Source organism: Rissa tridactyla, chromosome 2 (genome assembly GCF_028500815.1).
Source record: "Rissa tridactyla isolate bRisTri1 chromosome 2, bRisTri1.patW.cur.20221130, whole genome shotgun sequence".
NCBI classification, from domain to species: domain Eukaryota; kingdom Metazoa; phylum Chordata; class Aves; order Charadriiformes; family Laridae; genus Rissa; species Rissa tridactyla.
The window spans coordinates 13038911-13064911 of record NC_071467.1 but is presented as its reverse complement, the minus strand read 5'-3'; the positions used below and the strand labels follow the sequence as shown (position 1 = coordinate 13064911).

Below are 26001 nucleotides of genomic sequence, written 5' to 3'. Positions count from 1 at the left end.
GGCCTCCGTCGCCCCCTCAGGGCACCGGGCGCCCTGAGGGGGCGACGGAGGCCGCGCCGCCGCTAGCCGCTGCCTCAGGGCCGGGACCGCCGACCGCCACCACCCCAGGGCCCGGAATGGCCGCCGCCACCCGCGGCCAATGGGCCTCAGCCGCTGAGGGGGGAACCAGCCTGTGAGGGGCGTCGTGGGGGTTTAAGGAGCCTCTGTCTCCTCCAAACCCAAGCTCTTAGCGTTATACCTTGAGGGAAATTAGCCGTTTCTCGTAAATAAGTAAGTATTAATTAGAATGCTCAGGGTTATAACACGGTGTGATTTCATGCTGTTTGGCCAGCTGTGCTTAGCAGGAGTAGCGGAAGCCTTTAGGCCGTGATAAGGGTTATTTTTCATAGTAATTTTCCCAGCAGCTGGTATGGTGCCACGTTTAGTCTGTTAGTATGGGAAAGATGTTGATATTACACTGGTGTTTTGGTAGGGTTTTTCCCCGAGTCTGGGTCTCTTCAGTTCTCCCATGTTCTGCCAGGGGCACAAGGGAGTGTAGAAGATACGGAGGCGCCAACCCTTGGCTGAAACTGCAAATTAATGAGATAAGAGCCTGCCTGGACACAGGAAAAGAATCCAAGTAGATGTTAGAAGACCCCAGACCAAAAGCCACCATTGGACTAAAAGACACATGGACAGCACATGAAGACCACATGAGGGGCGGGTGTAGAGATCTCAAGGGTATGATTGCACAGGGATTTCTTTGTTCAGGGTCCTTTTCTTTGGAGGCACCCAGCCCGGGCTGTCCTTGCTGCTGTACCTTCTAATTAAATTATTTTTTTTATAATATCTACACCTGAGACTCTGCTGCAGGAAACCTAGGGTCGAGCCTGAAGAAGGAGGAAGCGCACCCAAGTAAGTGTGTGCACGTGCGACACCATGATGGTGTGTGAATGCTCGGGCAGCAGCTTCTCCTTTAACAGTTATCCATTATTAAGGTACCGACAAGCCCACAGGACTTCTTCACAACCACCAAAGGCATCCCCAGCCCGTGTCAGCCTCCAGCATTGTACCAGGATAACGGAAACAAGGTTTTGGTTGTCTTGCCTGTTTTCCAGGCCTTTGCCTTGTGGTCTTGCAGTGTTGCAACATCCATTTTTTGTTTTAGTACACTTTATCTGCATATAACATTTGTTTGGGTTTTTTTAATTAGTTGGCAGGCATTGTGTTTGAACCACACAGAATGGTTATTTTTTAAAATACACATTTAGGATGCAGTTTACCTCTTGAAGGAACAGAGGATTTTTTAAAACTGGATTTTAAGTGTTATGACACAGGGTCTGAACGCCTCCCTGGTGCATACGCCATCCTAGGGGTTGATCCAGGTTTTGTTTTTTCAAAAAGTGTTAGATTTTGTAATTAGACTGCAAAGAACCTAAATAACCACAAGCACAGGGGACTCATTTTATCATATGCCTAGTGCATTTAATACTAAGGTAAGCGACTTCTGGAGGGACTCAAAATTTATTGCTATACATCTAGCTCTTTTAATACCAAAAGTAGGAGACTTCTGGAGGGGCGATGTTTGTCCAGGTGGTTTCTTCAAGAGAGGCTCTGCTGCCACCTTGGAGGGAGGCAAGCAGAAAGTTTTAACTTCTCCCTGCTCCCTTCTCTGCACGGAGAAGTTGAAACTTTAAATAGAAAAGCAGTGTTTTCTCTCTGGTTCCACTGCTGCAGAGTTAACACATGGTATAAATGCAAGGATCTCATGATCAACAGAGGGGCCTTACCTACATTATGCGTTCAGTACTGTGGTTATTTACATATAGTATCTGTACTGTAAAGAGGGAAAAGAAAATGAGCACAGGAATAGAGAAAGTAAGTCATAAAAGCCTGGATATATGATGTTATTATTTTCACCCTGTTGGAGAAATAGTGGAGGTAGATGGGTGGTGGCTACTATTTTCAGTTAAATGTGGTTTTGCCATGCAGCTAGTATATCCTGCCCCTTGAGGCAAGAGATGTTTTTTACAGTTCTGTAACTCTTTCTTCCAATGCTTACTCCTGATGCAGAGACACTAAGGCTTTGATGATACTCAGAACTGTACTTAGCTTCCCAGGCATTTTATTGAAAAAATGGTGTCTCCTGCGACTCTTCAGGGGCAACGTGGCGGTCAGTAATAGATTTTACTTCCAGAGAACTGTAACCGTGGAGTTCATAAAAGTGTTCAAAGATGATGTTAAAATTTTCTTAATCAAATAGTTTTTTTCAATAAAAATGTATTCTTCCACGCAGAAATGCGGGGCATGCGATGGGACTGCAAAACGCCTGAAAAAACACCATCTGAAAAATAAGGGAAAAACAAGCTTTCCAGATGCCAGTCCTTTAATCTGATGTATTTCTGATTCTTTATGTTATGTATTACATTTCATTTTATATTCACACAGCTTGATTGCACCAGACTACAAAGGCAGAGCAAAGAAGGATCACTGGTACCTGGCAAAACAAGGAGGCTTCATATCTTTCCCACCAACGCAGCCTAGGGCAACCACGCTGTACGCCTATTGCAAAAGGTGATTGCATTTGGATTATTCTTGGGGTGTTTTGACAGCACTCAAAAAATTGCAGGTGTTTTCAGACACTGAAGGAGAGAGGTTTTTTTTATCAAAAAGGGGCTGTCAGTCTGTCATGCCAGCCTCTAAAGGATTTCCTACAGACAGGACCCTGTGCCAGGGTGGGTCTCTGATGAAATGAATGACAATGAACGGGGAGTTTCTTAACACAGGCTTTAGGTATTTGCTGTACAGGAATGTCAACTGTACAGAGAGGTACAAGGGCATTATTTAAGTAGGCACGTTACAATACTGTTACAAAAATAAAGTTGTTACTTGTATGTCAAGATAGAGATCAGGGTTTAGCAGACTGTGAATTCTTTTGTGGGCAGCAGCTGTGGCTCATGCCTTTCCAAGCCTTTAAAACTGCATTGAACAAATTGGAATAAGAATGTTTTCAGAGAGACTATTCTGCAGTGACGGGAAATGAACTAGATAACCTAATAGGTTTTTTCCATAATTCTCTGTTGGAACTTTTATTTTGTGAAAAAAGTGAAATGGAAGCCATTGGCTAAACTGACACTTTAATTAATCAGACTGTTTATTTAACTCGATTCAGCAGGTGGTGTAGAGTAACTTTCATTAGTCCCTGACACTCCAGCAGAGCTTGTGAATCTGCTGAAATGCATATTTTTCACAATGTTCTGAAAAATGCAGAAGTTTCCCCTTATTTTCTTGTTTTCTTGCTGATAGGTTAATTTCCTCCTAACATGATTTATTTTATGAGTGACCAAACTAATAAAGCTGGTTTATACACCCGCTGACAAAAGTAGGAGGGAATTGTTTAAACTACTATGTGGAAAATTTGGCAATGATGTTTAGCCCTAAAAGCTACAAAAATGTTTATGAAGAAATCAGCAAAAATGTGCCAACCACATTTAACAGAATTTCTACAAGGTCTTCGAAGGACTGCAGAGCTGAGAGACAAGTCTTTTTGTGGTGATTGGCAGGAAATTTTAGGCAGCCCCCATCCTATATAAATATTTGGTGCCTATTTAATAATTATGCTTTTATGTGGTGAAGTAAGAGAATATTATTCATGAAGGAACTTTCTATTACAGGAGTAACATGGTTTCTCTGCCCAGTGTAAAGGTAAATATTGTTAGCTAAGGCAAAACCAAGATTTAAAAGTTGGTAAATTTTTGATACAATAAATTCCAACTATGTACAGCTTGTGTTTTACCAGTTAAGCACTATATTTAGACAGGTCCAAATTTCTAGGAAATGTGCAGACAAATAGCTCCAGGGAAGCATGGACAAGCTACTTGTCTTCTGCCTCACATTTCTGAAAAAGGCAGGGCTCCTCTGTTCCTGCTAGCCCAGCAGGGTCTGATCCTGCGGTTGTCTGTGTGCTGGCAAATGGAGGAATCCACAGAGAATGCAAGATGATGCTCGCTTACAAATCATAGCATCATAGAATCATTTAAGTTGGAAAAGACCCTTAAGATCGTCGAGTCCAACCATTAACCTAAGACTGCCAAGTCCACCACTAAACCATATCCCTAAGCACTGCATCTACACATCTTTTAAATACCTCCAGGGATGGCGACTCAACCACTTCCCTGGGCAGCCTGTTCCAATGTTTGATAACCCTTTTGGTGAAGAAATTTTTCCTAATATCCAATCTAAACCTCCCCTGACACAATTTGAGGCCATTTCCTCTTGTCCTATCACCTGTTACTTGGGAGAAGAAGCCAGCCCCCACTGTGCTACACCCTCCTTTCAGGTAGTTGTAGAGAGCGATAAGGTCTCCCCTCAGCCTCCTTTTCTCCAGGCTGAACAACCCCAGCTCCCTCAGCCACTCCTCATAAGACTTGTTCTCCAGACTCCTCACCAGCTTCATTGTCCTTCTCTGGACGGTTCAGCACCTCAATGTCTTACCTGTAGCGAGGAGCCCAAAACTGGATACACTGTTTGAGGTGGGGCCTCACCAGTGCTGCGTACAGGGGGATGATTACTTCCCTAGTCCTGCTGGCCACACTATTCCTGATACAAGCCAGGATCCTGCTGGCCTTGGCCACCTGGGCACACTGCTGGCTCATATTCAGCCGGCTGTCAACCAACACCCCCAGGTTCTTTCCTGCCAGGCAGCTCTCCAGCCACTCTTCCCCAAGCCTGTAGCGCTGCATGGGGTTGTTGTGACCCAAGTGCAGGACCCGGCACTTGGCCTTGTTGAACCTCATACCATTGGCTTTGGCCCATCGATCCAGCCTGTCCAGGTCCCTCTGTAGAACCATCCTACCCTCGAGCAGATCGACACTCCCGCTCAACTTGGTGTCATCTGCAAACTTACCGAGGGTGCACTCGATCCCCTTGTGCAGATCATTGATAACGATATTAAAGAGAACTGTCCCCAATACCGAGCCCTGGGGAACACCACTTGTGGCCAGCCGCCAACTGGATTTTAATTCCATTCACCACCAACTCCATCACCAAAAGGGGCCTTGAAATATATTGGCCACTGCTATCTGCAGTCAAAAATACGAATGCAATATTATCACTTATTGAAATTGTGCAAAAATCTGTCACTTATCAATAAAAGAAATTAAAATAACCATGGGAAGTTGTAGGAGATCAAGCACAAACAGAGGATCTTTCTGACCGTCGTCATTTACAGCTTTGTAAAATCATATGCATTACTATATTGATAAACACTTTTAAATTATTTCAGGACAATTTTTGGCTTAGGACTCTATTGCTTTTGGTTGGGATAGAATTAAATTTCTTCATAGTAGCTTCTATGGGGCTTTGTTTTGGATTTGTGCTGAAAACAGTGTTGATAACACACTGGCATTTTAGTTATTGCTGAGCAGTGCTTACACAGTGTCAAGGCCTTTTCTGGTCCTCATTTTGTTCATCTTAAGTTATTCCACGTTTTTAACGTTCAGGAGGCAGACAGGCCCATTGTGTGGTTTAAACAAAGCTGAGGATCATGGCAGACAGTCACTGAAGTAAGCTCCCCCTGAACACTATGCCTGAAAGGGATAGTATGTTTTTTAGATATATAAACATGGGGTTATCAAATACAAGATGAGAAATTACACTTTCTTTCATTGTAAATGCTTTTAGAATATTGTATTCAACTACAGTGTCCTCAGTCTCAGATAAACTGCACAGAGTTCAAAAACACTATTGGGAGAATTATTGGAGGTTTGGAAAAATGCTTCTTAGTAAGAGACTCCAAAGATCAATTTATTCTCTTTATTAACTGGAAGACCGTGGGTTTAATATAAACATAGTCTCTAAGTAACTTACTTTATAAAACATTTTTAGCACACAATAAAATTATACGTAACAGTCACACCCATCAGTGTATACTGATGTATGGCAAGTCTTGAGGCTGAAACTAGGCAGACTCAGACTACTGTACAAAATTTTAGCAGCGAAAATAATTAACAACTGGAACAACTTTCTAAAGGTTTTTTTCTAAAAGATGGGATCTGCTTCATATAATAATTAAGTGAAGACTTAGCTTAGACCAGCTCTTAGCTCTTCTTTTAACTTTGAAGAGCTGAAAGTAGGTGTTTACTGTAATTCCTCCCACATTTATAATATACGGATGCACAGCACTTCTACGAATGAGTCCTGGAGTTTTTCACACTAAACACGATGGAAAACTTTGTCCCCTGTCCTCCAATATTTGTGTTCCACTTGAAAAAGAGAAAAGATCAGTACATCATTTGAGTTCAAAAAAATGATTTTGTTAATAAATTGGGTAAGGTGACAGGGCTGAACTGTTCCAGTCAGTCAACTGCATTAAAACATACCAGGGGAAAGTTATGAAAGAAGAGAAATATTCCAAAAGAGAGCAGGGAATGTTAAAGAAAAGCAGTATATAGAGTTTACGTTTATTGGGCCCATTTAGCTGTTTTCTATTATATGTTTCTCAGGGAAAGGACTAGGTGGTCTAAAATTGTCTTTGGGGATTTCCGCTGTACAGAGGGTCTCCCGCATCAGTGTAAAGCTGAGACTGTCAGCAGCGGGCACCTGAACGTACTTCCAGGTTTGTAACATTCATTTTGGGGTATACAGAAATACCGAGCTTGAGTTTGAGTGGCTGACCTGCTGTGAGGACCGACCAGCTCCTGCACAGCTCTGAATTCAGGTGAACATACAGCCGCTGTAAAGCACCTTTGCCCAGAACCTTCATCTGGCCCCTGAGCACTGGGATAGCGTATCACGCAAAGGATATCGTACCATTAACTTTCCTTTGAAGCATGGAAAAAAGATAAAGTTCTCAAAGCATTACGAAGCAGTTGGATTAAGACCTTGGACACATTCACCAGTTTGCGGTGTAAAATGGATGAAATCACATAGAGTGACCCCATCTTGATAATTTTTTGCTGTGACTGAAGCAGCTGTTCCCTTATGCTATATAAAACATTTCCATCAGCATTAACCGCGTTGCCCCTTGATCCTGTTTACCTCTAGTGAATGAAGATAATTAGTGATTAGAACTCTCAGAAGATAAGAGTTAAATACCACCGAAAGGGCAGCCCAAGCAGTTGTTCAGCTTGTCTACACATTCAGTGAAAGGGGTGATGAACAAGAGCTTTGTCACCCCTCACCAGAGGTTTTCAGCCAGATTTACATCACAGATTTCTCTGTCCTTGTTTTTCCTCTTCATCGATTGCTTTCTTTCCTTACTTTCTCACATTCTACTCTATGAGTCTTCCACCAATGTTATCCTGTTAACTTACTCTGCCTGGCTGTTCCCTATCTATTACTTTAAATGGGCATATGGCTGCTTTTTGGAGGCTTTCACCACTCCACTGTTGCTCCTTGCTGGTCCCCTGTTTTTCCAGTTTAAGTCATTCTTACTAACCCTGCTGAAGTTCAGCTCTGGAGCCCTCAGCACAAGAAGGACATGGACCTGTTTTAACGGGTCCAGAGAAAGGCCATGAAGATGATCCGAGGGCTGGAGCACCTCTCCTATGACGAAAGGCTGAGAGAGTTGGGGTTGTTCAGCCTGGAGAAGAGAAGGCTCCGGGGAGACCTTATAGTGGCTGCCCAGTACCTGAAGGGGGCCTATAAGAAAGCTGGGGAGGGGCTGTTTGCAAGGGCATGTAGCGACAGGATGAGGGGCAATGGTTTTAAACCAGAGCGGGGCAGGTTTCGATTAGACGTTAGGATGAAGTTCTTTACGATGAGGGTGGTGAGACACTGGCCCTGGTTGCCCAGAGAGGTGGTGGAGGCCCCATCCCTGGAGACATTCAAGGCCAGGCTGGATGGGGCTCTGGGAAACCTGATCTAGTTGAAGATGTCCCTGCTCACTGCAGGAGGGTTGGACTAGATGACCTTTAAAGGTCCCTTCCAACCCAACACATTCTATGACTCTATAGAGTCCTCCAGCTCCAAAATTCAACCCTTTTTCATTTCTTCAGCAAGAACCAAGCACATCCTTAATCAACCTGTCTTCCACTCTAACAGGAAAATTGTTTGCTCAGTCCTGCCTTCCTTCTCTTCAACATATATGTTTTAGATTTAGGCCTCTGGAGAGCCCACGCGTAGGTCTCAAGTTCGTACCTTATATCCAAGTCTACAACCGTTCAGTATCCAAATGCCTTCCCCAGGATTTCAGCGCTGGTCAGTCCCTCTTTAGATAACACTCCCTTTCAGGCCAATAGTACTCGCGCTTCGTCTGGATAGGAGTGAAGACAGATGGGTTCTCTTAAGCCATGCCACAAACTCCCATATCATGGTGTGTTTTCCTTAGAGGAACAGTGGCTTTTCCTTGCTTTGCTTTGTGAAATTGCTGTTAGAGTGTCATAGCAGCAATTGCAGAGAACGTGGAGCAAAACAAAGACTAAAATGAAATAATGTCCAGGGCTAAAAGGTTATTCTACAATGCCTAGCACAGATAGATTCATGTAGAAACTGGTACACCTCCTTAGCTCCTACAAGTGCAACAGTGTAATACGACATCTTTCTGTCCAGTAAATCTTTAGGAAAAATTGCTGCTGCGTTTTCCTTTCTACATTCCTTTAATTCTTTGCCTTTCCTGTAATTCTTCTTCACCTCTTTTCACCCCTGAAATCATAGTAGATATGATAATTGATTTTCTTCTCATGGGGATGGGTATGTAGTTGTAAATCCTTCTCGCCCATTCCTTGTGATTTGTTGGGAAAGCATGCTGTGACTTCATCTTCCCGTAGTTTCCTTCAGTAACCATGTCAGGCTAAATACCTTGTATTGAGGTCCCCAGTACCAGATTTTCAATCTCCATTTACTCATTTATTGATAAATAAGTTGCTATTTGAAGCTGCCTTGTTATACAAAAGCAAATATGATTATACACCATGATAATGGGACAGGCCCTCACTATAATTGTAGAATTTCATAGCCTTGGCTCATTTTAAAAATTCCATTTTAGAAGTCACATGATATATTTAGTTCTGTGAATACAAATTAGGATGCCAGTCAATTAACCGGTTCTATCACATAGATAGTTTTCAAGAAGGAAAAAAGCAGGTGTGAACTGCCAAAAAAATCCAACGCTTCATTGTAAAATTATTTGTATCCTTATTGTCTGGAAGCTTGAGAGTCTTCTAAATCAGCGAACAAACTCTTTTCTCAGCAGGGTCACGTGCATATGTCCCCTCAAATTAAAAAAACAAATCAATAATCAGAATAGATTAGAATCCACATTTAGAACTTTCCCGACGAATAGCTGTTGTGCAGATTTAACTGATGGATTAATTCATTAGGAGAGTGGCAATGAATTTTCAATTACTAGCTATTTAAATTTCAGTATATTTGCACTGTCCCAGCGAGATCTTCAAAAGTTCTACTGCATACAAGATGCTTCATTTATTTCATTGTTTATAGAGGATATATAAATCTATTTAAAATAGACAGATGTACAATAACAGGAAGGTGAAAAGGAAGGAGGAGCAGGAATGGATGGTGAGTAAGATCCTGATGATAATTTACACTAATATTTCATTCATCAATGGAAAGAAAAGGCTACAGGCAGTTAATAACAACTCCATGGATATAGTCGTGTCCCAAGTGTGCAAATGACTGTCAAATGCTAAATCCACCATCACACCAAATGGTGTTTTCAACACATTATGTTTTTATGTTATGCTGGTTTTGTTTTTAATTAACCACTTAATTTCTATATGGATGAATGAAAATTTAAAAATTGAAAGTCTTGATCCCTCTTTCCCTTAGCAATAAGAAAATAAATTAATTTCCTGTGAATAAGACTTACAAGGTAGAGAGCTTTTTTAGTAAAGTGGCCACTGACAGAAAAGAATTTGAATATGCATGTTATGCCTGTGTGACTGTTCCCTGTGCAGATAAAGTAATGATGTGTAACTCCAGGCGAATGGTTTTAGAGTTGTGTTCAGCCCGCTATCAAATTGGGCTATGAGAGGAGGCAGCTAGAGACTGTGCAAAGAGAAAATCCTTCACCTCCAGAAAACCAGATGCAAATGTAAAATAAAGCAGTAATGACCAAAAGTCACTGCTTTGCAGTGGCTGGACCAGTATCACAGCTGGAGCTCGTTCCTGAACAACCTTAACAGATTGTTAAGAAACAATTTTAATTGTCAGAAGTATCTGTATGGATACAAGGCAGAGACTGATGCGCTGCTTCACTGTTACTTAGGGTTCGCTGTCGGCAATCCCTGGGCGGGCTCTGCTCTACCAGTCCTGTGAAGAAAGCAGGATTACCAGGAGCGAGGTATGAAGTCTTGCCTTGGCACTAAATTCAAAATGACCCAATGAAGCTGATATCCAGCTGCTATGGGAAAGCTGTAACTATTGCCCTTATTTTGTAATATTAGCATGTGTTCTGCAAAAGTTAGTATCCATTATGTTTTAGTATTTTAGGTGATAATTGTAGTAATTATTAATATATTTTCTAAATAAACAAAAGAAAGAACTTGGTTTCATTCCCAAAACTTGGATACACCGGCCTTATCCAGGAGGCCTGGACAAGCAGCCGACAGATAGAATTCAGCTCCTAAACTCACGGGCAGGGGCAGAAAACTGGCAATATTCATTGTAGCAAAATATGAGGGTTTGGGCAGCGTGTCTTAGCTCCATTCCCTGTGTTCTCTCGAGGTCCACTCTCACCCTTTATTTTCTCCCTGTGCTGTTGCTGAGACCACTGCCATAAAGCAAAATGCAGAGCGTGAAGCCTGTCCTCTGCAAGCTATTTAAGAAAATGCTTTGAGCTAAGGAAGTGTCAGAACAAGGGAAGACACTCAGCAGAATGGTTATCAAAATTACGTGTGAGAAAGCTGGAAAGCAGAGTGAACATTATGAGTCCAGACTGAAGCCAAACTTCACAGAATGGTAGAATCACAGAATGGTCGGGGTTGGAAGGGACCTCTGGAGATCATCTAGTCCAACCCCCTGCCAGAGCAGGGTCACCCAGAGCAGGTTGCACAGGAACACGTCCAGGTGGGGTTTGAATGTCTCCAGAGATGGAGACTCCACCACCTCTCTGGGCAGCCTGTTCCAGTGCTCTGCCACCCTCAAAGGAAAGAAGTTCCTCCTCATGTTTAGGTGGAGCTTCCTATGCTGAAGTTTGTGTCTGTTACCTCTTGTCCTGTCCCCAGGCACCACTGGAAAGAGCCTGGCCCCATCCTCCTGACACCCACCCTTTAAGTATTTATAAACGTTGATAAGATCCCCCCTCAGTTGTCTTTTTTCCAGACTGAAGAGACCCAAATCCCTCAGCCTTTCTTCATAAGAGAGGTGTTTCAGTCCCCTAATCATCTTGGTAGCCCTTTGCTGCACCCTCTCCAGCAGTTCCCTGTCCTTGAACCAGGCAACATGGCTCGTCATATGGAGAGCAGGTTATTCCATACCTATCTCTTGTGGGGTTTCTTATATTCATCCAAAGGTCAGATCTCGATTACTGTCAAAGATGAGATTTGTGAACTAGAGGGGCAAGAGGCTGCATGAACAATGTCAAAGCCAATGCTTCTGCTCTTGCGCATCCTGAGCTACTTGTTTGGAAGATGTTAGAGTGGATGCACAAGCAAATAGCCCTGTGTAATAAAGGAGAATGCTTGCTGCCAGCGGTCTGTATCTCACCTGTGAAATCCAAGGATTTACCTTACTCTTAAACTGCTTATATTTCTTTCGAATTTTTCAGCACCTTGATAACCTGTGGGAGAATGTAGTGCTGAATAACGTGACCCATGTTCTCTCAGACAGAGAATTGCCACTGTTTGGGGTGGCTGAATTGTTCATTGCTTTGTTTTTTTTTAAAGAAAAAAAATGGCAGATCGGCCTTGAGTCTATTTATTACCTAAGCAATAGGCCATTTTTGTACTCTTGTTTTTCTGTTTTGCTCTCAGTCTACAGCAAAAACCTTTTGAATTAATTTATTTCCAAATATGGGTTGAATAAATATACAGAATATGTACGTGGGCATAAAAGGTGCTACAACATCTGAAAACATGTTTATTGATTTATTGACCTGTTTTCCTCAGGTACTTTTATGCCATACAGGAATTCTTTCCAAGAAGTTTCTTCTTTCTAAGAAGATTTTTCTGTTAAAAGAAATAACAGATGGGGAGAGAATAAATTGCCTTTACAGGACTTTATGTGTTACATAGATATTTGTATTTGGTCAACAAACAGACGGTTTGAGCCAAACTTTTAGGTGCCTGAAGGTAAATAGGCTCAGTGGAGCTATGACACTTCTACCACCCGACGTAATACTCCATAACCATTCAGTTTATAGCGTTGCTTTAACAGGAAAGTGAACACGAAAATGAAATAGAAAGTTTATATTTCTATTTTTGTTTGTTTGTTTTATTCCACTGCCTTTTTATATGCTTGCACAACTACAAGAGATAAAGATCTTCTGTTCAGAAAACTTTGCCCCCAACAACGCTCCTCAGCATTTAAGACTGCTTGCCCATAGCAAGGACAGCCAGAGTCTGTCCTGCCTGATTCCTTTACAACTATGTAATCCAAGAAACTATCGATTTTCTTTTATTACTGTGTTTCAGTATTGCCCAGACCTCAGTGATCTCTGCCGGGCACTATAGGTCATCTGTTCTGTGCATTCCAGCTTTGTGCTGCCTCTTGGAAGTTCGCCTCTTCCTCCCTTGAAGCCAACGTGACCTGGATCAACAACATAAACTTTTACCATTTTGACTCTTGTCGACTTTCTGTCAGGCTCCTTAGCCTGGCTGAGCTGTAGTTTCGCTCCTGGGCTTTACTGCCTCAACTTCAGATTTCCATGGACTATAGAGAGCAGAGCGACCAGTTCAGATTTAGACATCTAACTTTTTACGTATCTGTGGTGGCATCTACAATGTAGGTGTCTGTGTGTAGGTGTCTGGGCTCCCGGTATAGACAGGAAAGGATGCAGACACCTCTGGAGGGCAACTCACCTGACTGACCTTCGAGGCCCGTCTGATGATGAGCTTAACCACCCTCTCCCCATGCCTGGTTATCAGCACGGACTGTAAAGGGACCTGGGAGTGACTATGACTTAAATGCTTCATTTCCAGATGCACACACTTTAGCAGATGAGTGAGTCTTACTCGAAGCCACCTTTAAAGCACAGATACACTACCTTTTCCTCAGATTCTACTTTACTTCTACTTACTCTGCTTTTTCTACTGCAATCCCCGTGTAGGATTTTAAACCTAGTCAGCAGAGGGCTTCCTCTGCAGCAGGAAATAAACCTGCAGGACGCGGGCTCAGTTCTTGGGATTTCAGCTGCTCTACCCATTTGTGCAGAACAAGGGATCCCGTGCCTCATACCGGGCACGTGGCAGAAGGTAAATCCCACAATCCAGACTAACTTCATCCATGTTTATCTTGTTCTTTTACACGCTTCACTCTCAAATTAATCCAGAACATAAACTTGTCTTGTCAGTACAAATTCTTATCTGAAGAACAACAGACTTTTTTTTCTGAAAACTACGTATTTTAGCCAGAAAACATATTAATAGGTCTTTGTATATGAACTGTAACTGAGGGACAAACAACAACTTTTCTGGAAGTTGCTAGTCATGATGCACCGTAGGAGCTATTTGCTGGTAGCAAGCTGCTCTATTGCCACTAACAAATGTGATTTTTAAGTGGTTTACAAAATTATTCCTGTGGAGGGTTTGAAAGCACATTGTGCTCGACAAAAATAGATGGTAATGCAGACACGATGTTAAGGACCCAAGGCTAATGTTCATCTGTAGACATATTAGGGAGATGGTGTTCTCCAGAGAAGCAGCTTCCAAACTGGAGATCGCAATGCCACTTAGAAATGCAAGTGGAATCATGAGCAGAAGTTTTGCTCTCTGTGTGACTATAAACAAACTAAATGATCAGTAACATAGCAGTGGTAATACCAGTCATCGCAACACAGTTTTTCCAGATTTCTCTCTCCCATATGCGAGCTAATTATCTGGTTATATAAAGAACCAATTCTTGCATATGTATGACAAAAAAGGGCAATGTCTGTTCACTTCTGTTCATTGTGTATATCACCTCTTCCTTTTTCCAATTCTATAAGCCTACTATGCTCTCTTTTAAAAACATATTTCACAAGGCACAGATACCAGTGAACTTGAGATTTGAGACTTCATTTTTGAACATGTGGCACATAACCCATAAAATCAGGATATGAGAGGAAATTTTTCAGAAGCAGCAATCTGAAGTCTAGTAATGAACAAGGAACATTTTTTTAGTAAATTGGCAGCGTATATCAGACCCCACAAAATGCATGTGAAGAGTTTCAGAACAGGAGAATATTGGATTCCCAATGGTAGAAATTGCCTTCGGTTTTCCCAGCAGTTAGTTGCAGTTGTTGCTTCCATGGCTGGATAATTTCATTACCACAGCATGGCTGGCCAGAGAGATCTATAAACACATCTAAAGGATTTGGCGGGTAGAATACAAGAAAAGCAAATTGTTAACACATCTAGAGACCAGGAATAGCTTCAGAGAATCAGCATCAAAATAATTCTATAGTTTTTTCATAGAATCACAGAATCACAGAATGGCAGGGGTTGGAAGGGACCTCTGGAGATCATCTAGTCCAACCCCCCTGCCAGAGCAGGGTCATCTAGAGCCGGTACACAGGAACGCGTCCAGGTGGGTTTGGAACGTCTCCAGAGACGGAGACTCCACCACCTCTCTGGGCAGCCTGTGCCAGGGCTCTGCCACCCTCAAAGGAAAGAAGTTCCTCCTCATGTTTAGGTGGAACTTCCTATGCTGAAGTTTGTGTCTGTTACCTCTTGTCCTGTCCCCAGGCACCACCGATTTTATTCAGATCCAGTCTCTGTCAGCCATTTCCCTCTTACCTACAGCTCTTGCTTAGGTTCCATACATGAAAGACACCGGACACTTTTAAATGAGCCTACAGTCTGCACCTAAATCCTCTGATTTGCTTAGAAAGTTGTACTGCTTCCTCTTTACAAAACATCTTTTAGGTTATGTTCTTTTTTATTATTCTTTGGGAGTCTGGGGCTTGTAAAGTACATTCTGTTAATATTTTCAAGGCTTTTACCATAATCGTAATGACTAGAAATTTACCTACAAAGCCAAAAATAGAGACTGTCCGGTAAACTTTAAACTTGAGCTCTCAAAATCACCAGTCTACTGTATCATGAGAATCATATTAAAGCTATTAGTGTTTGCCAAGACAAGAGTTTTACTATATGGTAGGGAGACGTTGAAACTGCTGGCACACAACTTTTCAGTTTGCTTAGTGTTCCTGGCCTCGTCAGCCTCAAATGACATTAGGGGGATCCTCGACACCCCTGAAGACCTGAAAGCAACTGAGACGCCAGGAAGTTAGGGTTGTGTGTACTCTAGTTTGAAGGTCAGGGGTACTTACAGAGTAACCTGATAGTTCATGTGCCAATTTTGACTTTTCAACTCTGTTTGTAAATATTTTTTATAATCAAATGAGTAAATTAAGGTTTCTAGAAGTGTTTTGAACAAACTGTGCTAAATTTCCAAACTGTCTAGATAATTAAACTTTCCATCTTATTGGATTTCTGAATGCATTTGATCTTAAATGCAGATCTAAGACTTACACACTGAAATTAACCTTCTACCACATGTACTGCTAAGTGTTTGGTAAAAACAAGATCAAAGGCTTAATTTTTTTATTATGATACGGTCCCTTTAAACCACCTTGACAGTGTAAACATCTATACAATTGAGGGAAATGAAGTCTACACCCTTTAAAAGCCCTGTTACTCTGCTATTGTCCAACTAAAGGATCTTATTATAAAAGAAAATTTAAGGGCCAAGAATCTAATTAAGAAAAAATGAAATCTTCATTAGCGCTTAAGAGAGCTCTATGCAACTATAACACAATCAGCCAGGATCATCTAGAAATTTGCATATTCTCACATAAAATATGAAATTATGTATAAAATATGTTACAGAACTTGTTTTGAACTGCACTTGCATATGCACTTTACTTCTTGGCATGTTCTCTCTTGTCTTGGAAGATCTGACTGAAACGTCTCTTTTTTCCGTCCCCTTTTCAGCAAATCATCAGGAAGGGAATTGCTCAATAGCAGATGTAGCAACCAAAGAAAAATTACAGCCTGTGTAGGTTCCTTCATAATCATAAAATTAAAGAAAAAAACTTGGCTCAGGATATAAAAAGATATTCTATAAGGATCCAATTACATAGAATTACAAAATTAATACCAAATAGGTAAAATTCTATGGGTAGGAATACAGGAGAACATACATATTCATGAGATTGTAATGCATAATCATCTGTAAGAATTAAATTACCAGCACTATTTTTTAATTTGTCTTCCTGGTTCAAAATATGCACAGAAGTATGATTGCTGCAGCTGCTGCAAACACTGCGAGGGAATAAGGCCCTGACTCGGAGAGCTTTGTGCCAGAGAAGTCTGGCATTGACTATCCTATCCATAACCTTGATACCGAAACAATTATGAAACACCAGTGATAAGAATACACAGCAAGCAAGGATTCACAGGTAAATTTTCCTCTTGCTGCTCTGATAACACATTTATATAGCACTTTATACTTCTAAAGAGGTAAACATCAGTAAACAAATTCTCTGTAGAAGGAGGTGCTTCCCTTTTATTTTACAAGCAATGAAAACACTAAAAGTGAGTCACTGATTTAAGACCTGCCCAGTCTCATGCACCACATGTGAGACTTACTCATTTGATTCCCTCTTCATCGTCCTCTGCTGTGGCACTTCTAGGTCAGGTGCTTGCTGTACGGGTGCATCGACTCTCTCCTGTTTTCTGGTCCCACACGCCAGGTGCTGTGATCCATTTCCCAGCTGCACCTTAGATCTCTTTACCAGCTGCAGCTTCTGTGTGGGGACAGGTGAGCCTCTCTGCTCCGCAGCCGTGGGCCATTACCCGGCCGTGCCTGATGCCAGGGAGCCCTTCCAGCAGCCAAAGCCCTCAGCTGTAGATTTGCATCATGATTAATGACACAGGCTTACCTCGTGGTGTGATGTGACACACAGGCGTACAGCCCAGACGCGGACCTGCTGGATAGACGGCATGCAGTCACACATCCCATCACGTCATCAAACATTGGGCATTCCCATACAGGATCGGAAGAAATGTTAGACGTACCTTAGCTGGAGAGTCTACCATAATATGAAAAGCTCAAGCCAGGTTCAAAGGTATTTCAGCTAATCCTGCTTTTAAAGCCATTGACATCCCACTGCATGTTCCAAGCAGCCTAAATTAGCTTTAAAGCCTTCTAAAAATGGCTTTAAAAGATTCAGTAAAAAAAGTCCAAGCCACCTAAAACTTTGTCTACACAATAGCTCCAACCGAGTTTAAAATTGAGAAAGCATCTCCCCAGTGTGCAGTGAGTTTTTAAACACTATGAGTAGCAATTACATCTGCCCTGAAGTCTCAGCTTTGCCATAGTCCTACACAGAGTCCGCTAGAGGCGACCACCTCTCCATAGTAACAAGTAGAGATGTTAACAAACACACCATATCATGTTTTGGGTAGATTTCAATATATTCCCATTTATTTAGGTGTGCTTGAAACGATGTATCAATATAAACTATTTATGTTAACAACAAATATTGATGCACTACACACGTCTCCTTTTATCCATTTATATATTTACCAATTAAAATACTATCTAGGACAATGATCAAGTACCATAAAGTCTTCTCTAACATCCTTTGAGAGGGCCAGATTTGTTTCAGCCTTGCAGAAGTTGTCTGTGCACGCTAAATATGGTCTCGTTAGCAATGTGAACTCCACCTCTTTGCTGAAATAGCCCCTCTCAGCTGGTTACTCAGAATCCTGTAGCAAATTTAGATCCAAAGCCCATCTCCAGGCAGCCATCCAACTAAACTCAGCAGGGCTTTCCTCAAAACCGTGGCAGAGTTAAAGCACACACAGCTCCTTCCTGAGGCAGGTTAAGGGCAGCTCTCACAAGCAGAGCCTAGCAAGAAAATGCAGAGTGTTGGGGGAAAGGGTGACAGAGAGGAATTTCATTCCTTTTTAGGCTTGTTGTGGTTTCCATTGTGGCGTATACAAAATCAATCCCAAACGAGATTAGGACCGATGCAGGCAAAGGAGGAGCAGCTTCTGTAAGTGTTCTTCAATACAGGAAAATCACAATGCTAAAAACTGACAGCCCTCTCCAAAGAAAATGCTTATTTACAGACAGCGCAAATAAAGCGGTACATCGTACCATACAGTAACACTCACAGCCAGGCCTTTTGCTGAAAGAAAGTTTGGAAATTGCCCTCTTCTTTTCACCATTTACTTTAAAGATCTCTTTATCTGACATTTATTTTGCCTGTGATAAAAATGAGGGAGATTTTGGAAAGAAAGAACATGTGCTCTTTACTCTTAATAGAGATTTTCCGCTGGGTTATTTTTGCACAGTCATGTCATGGGGATTTGTAGACCACAAAGCTCTGAAGATCATTTCCTCCACAGATGTTGGAGAAGTCTACGTTATTTTATAGGGAGCAAGTGCTTCTGCATACTGATACTGACATTTCACTACAGCTACAGAATCACAAGCTGGGATACAATGAACTAACTGTAAAGTTTTGTTTCCAAACTGGCTGGTCTCTGTGTTCCTCTTTAATTTCAAATTAAAGCTATGTTTGACCACTAAAACACCTAGCTCTTCATGCAATCATTCAAACTAGCAAACTTGAAAGTTTGCATTACTTGATAAACTTGCAAAAATAAGTCATTTAAATAAAAAATGAGTCACATGAATTTAAAAACTTGTTTCTAGATCCCAAGAGAATTATCATACCAAATTAGGCTGTACCAGTTAGATACTTGATTATCTTGTCCAGTGTCTGATTGTCATCAGTGAGAAAGATATTAAGCAACAACATGAAAAGGAGAGATATCTTCTTAACCATGTGCCATTAATAGTTTCCTCATCTCCTGAAACATAAAGGTTCATATCCATTTTCCATATTTATATCCATGTCCGAATCGTCATCCTCATAAATATTTAGCTCTTTCCAGATGAGTTGTTTCATTCAGTGCCATCCAGTGGCAAAAATATATTAATATACTGTAATATACTGTAATATAATATAATATAATATAATATAATATAATATTTACTGATATTCACTTTTCTTTGACCGTATCCCAATTTCATCTGTTCCTGCTATATAACTCTATTGTGCATGTGTAAACAATAGAGAAACTCCTTTTTTGAAAGCCTCTGAAGTCCATGAATGAAGACAATTTTCTCTCTATGATGCATAATAAGATTCTTTCGCTGACTGGCTTCGTGCGACTGCTTAGACGCAGTGCAGTAGTGATTGAACTCAGCATCTCCCTTAACATGCCTGTCCCCTCACTTCTTTCATCTGTGACTAATGGTGTCACTGTTCTTCCTGCCACCCACACTTTCTAAACTGAGTGTCATTTGTTTATTCCTTTTTTTGGAACACTTCCTTTTCACCATCATTGTCATTAATACCGAATTTCTCATTCTCACCTTCACAGCCCTGCAGGATGCCCCATTAGCTTCCTTTTTCCCTCCTTCCTACATTCACTAACTATCCCAATTATTTTTGTGGTTTCATTCTCACAATTCAAGTCTCAGTATTGAATAGAAGAAACTCCTCCACCAGCACACCAGGGCCTTTCTCTGATGACCGCTCCACTCAGACTTCTGCCCTGCGGCATCAAGAGAAACAGCTGGATGTAGAAATGCCTTTTGGCTTGCATGCATGGTCAGCCAGACACGCAGTAATATATAAAGTGATGGTTTATGTGCCTACAAATATTTTAGGAAAATCACCCTTGAATTATTTTGATGTTGTGCTTGACATTTCGTGTTATTTTTGCTAGTATTGGAGGAGGGAGAATGGTGAGGGGGAGTGAAACCTACTGTCAATATTTTTCCTGTGAAGATTCGTGGCATCTTTACCATTAACTGTCTTCAAACACTCTTAATTTTGAGATAATCACTTCACTGTGCATAGTGTGCTGAAAGGAATAGTATACCTTTATGCAGATTTGATCAATTGTTATGAAACTCAGAAGCTTGGGTTTTGTACTGTGTGGTGGATTCAAAGTTGCTGTTCTCCAGATTGCCTTGCACTGGAAAAATTGGACTGTTGGTGCCAAAATTTTTTGTGGACTTTCATCAGAATCAGAAAGATCCCATTAAAATGCATTTGTTCAAACTTAGTTTGTGATGTTACAGAAGGATTCATTAGCACATCAGCTGAATTCAAACCAAAAAGAGGAATTTTGGTTATATGTGGAAATTAGACTTTTAAGTTTTACCTTATTTTAAGTTTTACCTATTTGCTTTTAGGATACCCCTGTGGGGAAAGAAGAAACCAGTTTTCTCAGCCTTTGCTGTGGACATTCGGTTTTACAGATTCTAAATTGGTGGAACGTGCTCCTGCCTGTTTACTGACAGAAATATCCCATACTAAATTAGTTCGCTCCAAATCTCTTCTATTATCTGCCATGAAGCTCCAGTGTCTAAAGCAGTGATCTAGTATTAGCAGCTCAAATGGTTTAAAAGCAATCTGAAGAATTTATTCTTTCTACTTAAAGTGGTTTTCTACTTATTTCTGGGAAAGCGACAGAGTAACTTGAATATGTTACCTTAGAGAGGATAATATCTGTGGCACAGGTGAAGCTGCCAGGTGATACTCTGCAGCTGCAGTTACCCGTGGTGAGTTAAGGTTAGCCGCATTAAGTTATGACGGAGAAGGACCAACCTTCTCCATTCAGTCATCTCAGGAGGCTGAGGCTGTTGCATACAGCTACTTCTGGGCTGATCCTGGGCGGGCACCGGAGAAAGAGGAACAAGGAGGGTAACAGCCTGAGGTCTTTCAGACCCCAATCTAAGCCTGCAGTAGCTAAGTCAAAGAAGAAGCTGGGCAAGGACTAAGATGATGCAGAAGCTTGTGTGGGGCTTATCTAAAGGTGACCAGTGCAGACAGGTCACTCCCGTCTTCAGAAGCCATCTAACAGGCTGGTGTAGACGCAGCTAATGACACACCTCTCAGATGTGTTTCTGTCCTCAGCCTGCAACGCCCAAACATTCTGTGCAGCTGCAGAGCACTGTGCCTATGCCACGCATCCATTAGCAGCCGGAGACATCAGCTTGCAGGCTCAGAGCCCAGCCACTTTGAAGCCGCTGCCCACGTTCCTCTGCCTTTGTTGTATTTAACAGCAAATAAAGCCTCAGCAGGAGTGTGGTTTTCTCTCATGTCAACAATCCACAGCCATCACAGTTTTTGCAACACCTGATGAGTTAATGAAGATGATGGGTGAGAGGCATCATTCAGATCTGTGCACAGCCATTACGCTGGCCTGGAGAAGGGAGGAGCGCTCCGGAGGCTCACGTCCATCAAGTGACATTGAAACCATGCCACACCAGGAAGTATCAAAGCTGCTGCTGCAACCCTCTCGTCCTTCCCCAGGAGAACACCTTGCCGAGAAATACACGCCAGCCTGGAACTGGCTCCAGCAGACAAAACAAGTGGTAGGACTGTAAGGAGACATTAACACAAAATCCTGCCCCAGTGAATTCAGTTGCAAAATTCTCATTACTTGAGGGACTGAGATGTTAGGCCTTGCACTCAGCTATGGGAGTGTGTCTTCTTAAAGTGATTGTTTGAGGCTCAGCAATCCCTTTCAATAGCCCATTAGGAGATAAACGAATCCTAAAAACCCGCTGGTTCCCACCTCTTGCCGTAACTGCTTGCTTAAGCTGGTCTTCCTGCTTCACGCAAGTGAAGATTTAAGAGGATGGTAAAAAGCAGCTAATAGCTAAGGAAGGAGGTTTTCTTTCTCTGGTTGCAGTTCAGCTTATTTCATTACCTTATTTATCATTTTTAATGATGTCTAAGCACACGTGGAAGCGGGAAGCATTTAGGAAACAGCAAATTGGTCCTTGCTCTAACCACCTTTCTGTGTACATGACAGCAGAGGTGATAATGTGTCCCAGAATGGAAACTTAATGGAGTTATCTGGTGGAATATTACTTTCAGGGACAGAGAAGTGAAAACAAGAGGTTTCATATGGCTAATTGCTTAAATAATGTAAAAACTAGATGAGTTTGAAAACAGCCTGAATGAGAAATTGTGCAGAGGCAAGGAGCGCAAATGACTCACTTTGCTTCACTAACATAACAGTGAAAAGCTGCCAGGTATTTGGTGCCAGAAAATAACAGCGAACGTATTAAACTTTGTAGTAGCGGCTGGTTAGTGGCAAAACCAGCTCTGTGCAACACAACATTTACTGTTACATTCTGAATTCTTGCTCTCAAGGTGTTTGGCTGGAGAGAACAAATTCATACTTACGATGTGCAGATGCTTGCTGTACGTAACTATATAAAGCAGACACCTTTCTGGGAAATGAAGGGTGAAATATCTCTCCACATAAATCACTGGGATTTTTTCTTTCAGCTTCCATGAAGCAATCCAAAGACATTAAGAGATGAAGAAAATTAGCATAATCAGCTCATGTTGTTTAATCCCCCTATTCCAACCCAAGAACATTCTCTATGTTTCACTGGTTAACGCTTTTATCCAGGCCAGGTTTATATGATCTGTAATTTCCCTGTTCCACTGACCATTACAACTGTTAGATAGTTCACAATATGCATGCTGGATTTTACAGAAAGATGCACTACACGCAATATATCTTTTAAAAGTATAGTTGTATTAAGTATAATGGAGAAAGGAGCGCACAGAACAATATGGGAGCTACAAAAGAAAATGCTTTCAAATCTAATTATTTTATACAGCTAAAATACACATATATTTTTGATTTGTTCTTTTAAAAAAGCTGCTAAGATTTGATAGTGACTGGAGTGACAACCAGGATGGAGGTCAGTGATGGATGACTAGCTGAAGAACACAACAGGAGAAGGAGGGCTTGTAGAAGGAGATTTATCAGAACACTAAGGAATCTCTTGAAAGCTGTAATGTTTCCATCAGACAACATGAGACTGAAAGCTCAGGACTACCACAGGTAAGAAAATCAGGCACATGTTTATGTCTTGCTTAAGTAATGCTTGGCACCTGCCACTATAATGCTTAAGGCACTGTGATCAGAGACAAAGTCCTCTCGGACCTCATTTCAAATACAAGAGCTGTAAATCCTATCCCTCAGTTCAGTCAATGGCTTAACTCCCGTCACTAAGGTGAAATCACCCATGGGAGGCTTCCATCTGAAATGAACGGGACATGCGCTCTTTGCAGACCATGCAGTACATGCCACAGTATTATTGGAACAGAAATTTGATACAAATTACTGTTATTAATGAAATGCTTGCTGTTACAGTAGAAGAAAACCACTTAAATGGCAGTTTTTCTTATTTTCTCTTAAAAGTTGGAGAAAAACATTTAGGTTTAGACGCCTCTTCTTGATTTCATGTCGTTAAACAGAAATAATGCCAATTCTGTAGAAACTTTCCCTATTTGCCATGAACTCAGTTAGTTTCTTTAATTCCACTGAGCTCTACAATATGAAGATAGCAGATAATATGGCCTTAAGGACAAATGTTATTCCATTATATAAAATCTGGATGTTATTCCAATACACAAAAACTGAAAGAGGAAAAGCTAAAAACAGTGTATTATGCCGGTTGTTGAGCTAAAAATCTTGACAGACATGGAATATTGATTAAATTTAGCAGCATAACTTGGCAGGAACAAGAATGGGTGGTTCAAAATGGCTCTAAGAACTCTGAACAAGGATGAAACAATACCAACACTGTAGCTGGTCCCTGTACGACAGGCTTTGGGCAATGGCTACAATTATTTTGTACTTTCTAGAAATTAATTTGGCTTTGGAATATGCGAAGTTCACACACACACACATACCCCTATGAATCATTTTTCAGTGGCACATGTATAATTATTACAGATGTTACCTTGCAACACAAGAAGAAAAACATTCCAGTCATGACAGTTTCTATTTTTAAACTGGCTTCTGAAAAAAAAAAAGCAAGCAAGCAAACAAACAAAGTACTACAAAAATCTGCAGCAAAGAGAGACAATAATAATGGGATGGGCCACTCAGTCCTTTATAGTCAGATGCATTACTCTGAGGTCTAATGTATCCAAGCTCTTTCCATAGCTTTCTTCCCCTCCTCCCACAATCACCCGCAGGGTTAAGAGAGTGAGCCCATCGCACCATATAACACTTTTTTTTTGTTTCCTGTGAAGAGCCTAACCAAAAGAGATTATAGGGGGGTTACAGGGTTGCGTTTTTTTAAATTTCAGTATTTTGCTTTTGTTAAAAAGTCTAATTTTGTCTCCAAAAAAAAAAATCCTTCCAGTTTGTGGAATTTTTTTTTGTGGAAATGCTTTAGCTTTTACTGTTTCAGATGCTGATGGATATTTTATTATAAATAATTAAAGTACAGACAAGCCACATATTATTCTTCCCTTTATGACTACTATATGGGTTTTTCAACTCTATATACGGGGTTGCCAGGAACAAAAAAAGATAATGAGGAAGTTATTGAAGCTGTTAGCATTGATAGTAACAATCTTTATCGTCTGTGAACTACACATTTTTGGGACATAGATGATGAAAAACAGTGTAATCAAGTTTTCAAGGCATGTCCATTACTGCTTGATGAGGTGGATCTGTCCCTACTTCTTGTACATAATCCCATCCTCTTCCTCAGGCCAGCAGTTGCAATCATGTGTTCAAGTGACAATCCAAATCAGAGAACTAATCTAGGGGAAAAAATGATGCTCAATCCGTAGTCTGGCTCGCTGTACGGCCACGTGAGCTCCATGCTGTGATAAAGGGAGGCCACTGAACTGTGTTGCCAGGAGACAAAAGAAGGGACCACCCATTTCACCAGCAGCACAGAACTCCATCAGTTCAAACTGATCAAGAAAGTGCACCTGGATGGGCTGATCCAAATACTGTGAAAGCCAGTGTGAGCATTCCATAGCATCTGTTTGGAAGGATTTCAGAGATGGTTGACCATGCTTCAGACACCCTGGCCAAAACACCTGGGAACAGTAGGAGGGGGCATTCAGGAACCAGAGCTGCTCCTGGAATCATCCATCACAACTTTGAAGAGGTTTCTCACAGCACTGAGCAGTAGGGAGTGAATCTTGTTAATTTCAATCAATTTGGTTCTCAGAAAGGCGAATATTGCATATTTTTTGCTGACAGTGCAAACAAAGATCCTTTTGTTAGAATTGTCATGCCAGATAAATATATTTTCCATAGTTAGTATCTGCAGACTTTTTTTTTATCTGGGGAAAACTGAGGCTGCAATTCCAGGAACATTTCTTCAAAAGCAGTACTGGCACATGGCTTGTGTGGAAACACTGAGCTGGAATGAGGAACTGCCCAGCCAGTAAAAGGAAAACATTTTTTCCTTCCAGATGTTTTTTCCAGCAGGAGGCCTTTGCCAGTTCAATGCACCATGAAATAATGCTGTGTAGCAGATGAATAGACTAGACTAGACTAGACTAGAATAGACTAGAATAGAATAGATCAGATCATAGTGGCATAACACAAGCGTTAGAAACACTCGATCACCTTCTATGTAGATATTAATTATGAATGTTCAGTCAATACACTGATGCAAGTTATTAAAATAAGTACTCATAATAATTTTGATTCAGTTCATCACCATCTGCTAGTATCAGGAATATAAATATGCTAAGTTACTTGAAATTAATAATGACTATCCATACTCTTGCTACACTAGGGTAAAAAGCATCAAGAATATTCCTTTTAGCTATTTCTCTACCCTACTGTTATAAAAAACATCACTGGCAGAATTTCCACAAATCACTAGGAAGCTCATCTTGGTGCTGAGCTGCCTGTGTAGATGGAAAGCTTTCTGTAATACCTAATTGAGTAATCCTTTACTGCATATTATGTCATCTTCTTTTTTTCCTGCCCTCAAAGGTAATGCAGAAAACATGATCACCACTGGACATTTTTTCCTAAAAAA

General features: G+C 41.2%; 1 long non-coding RNA gene across 8 annotated transcripts in view; it reads left to right on the top strand.

Annotated features, from left to right (window-relative positions):
- The first annotated feature begins 27 nt into the window (after positions 1-27).
- LOC128906333 (uncharacterized) overlaps positions 28-26001 on the top strand; it is a 33478-nt gene continuing 7504 nt past the window's right edge. For 2 of the 8 annotated variants that reach the window (XR_008465133.1, XR_008465132.1), the window contains exons 1-6: positions 28-270; positions 2428-2553; positions 10208-10282; positions 16375-16540; positions 20362-21554; positions 22854-23039. This is a non-coding gene — a long non-coding RNA (uncharacterized LOC128906333). Of the gene's footprint in view, positions 271-2427; positions 2554-3653; positions 3685-6482; positions 6596-10207; positions 10283-13207; positions 13353-16374; positions 16541-19541; positions 20232-20361; positions 21555-22853; positions 23040-24705; positions 25094-26001 lie in introns of those variants that run through there. The other 6 variants (XR_008465137.1, XR_008465134.1, XR_008465130.1 and 3 more) reach the window with 6 other exon arrangements.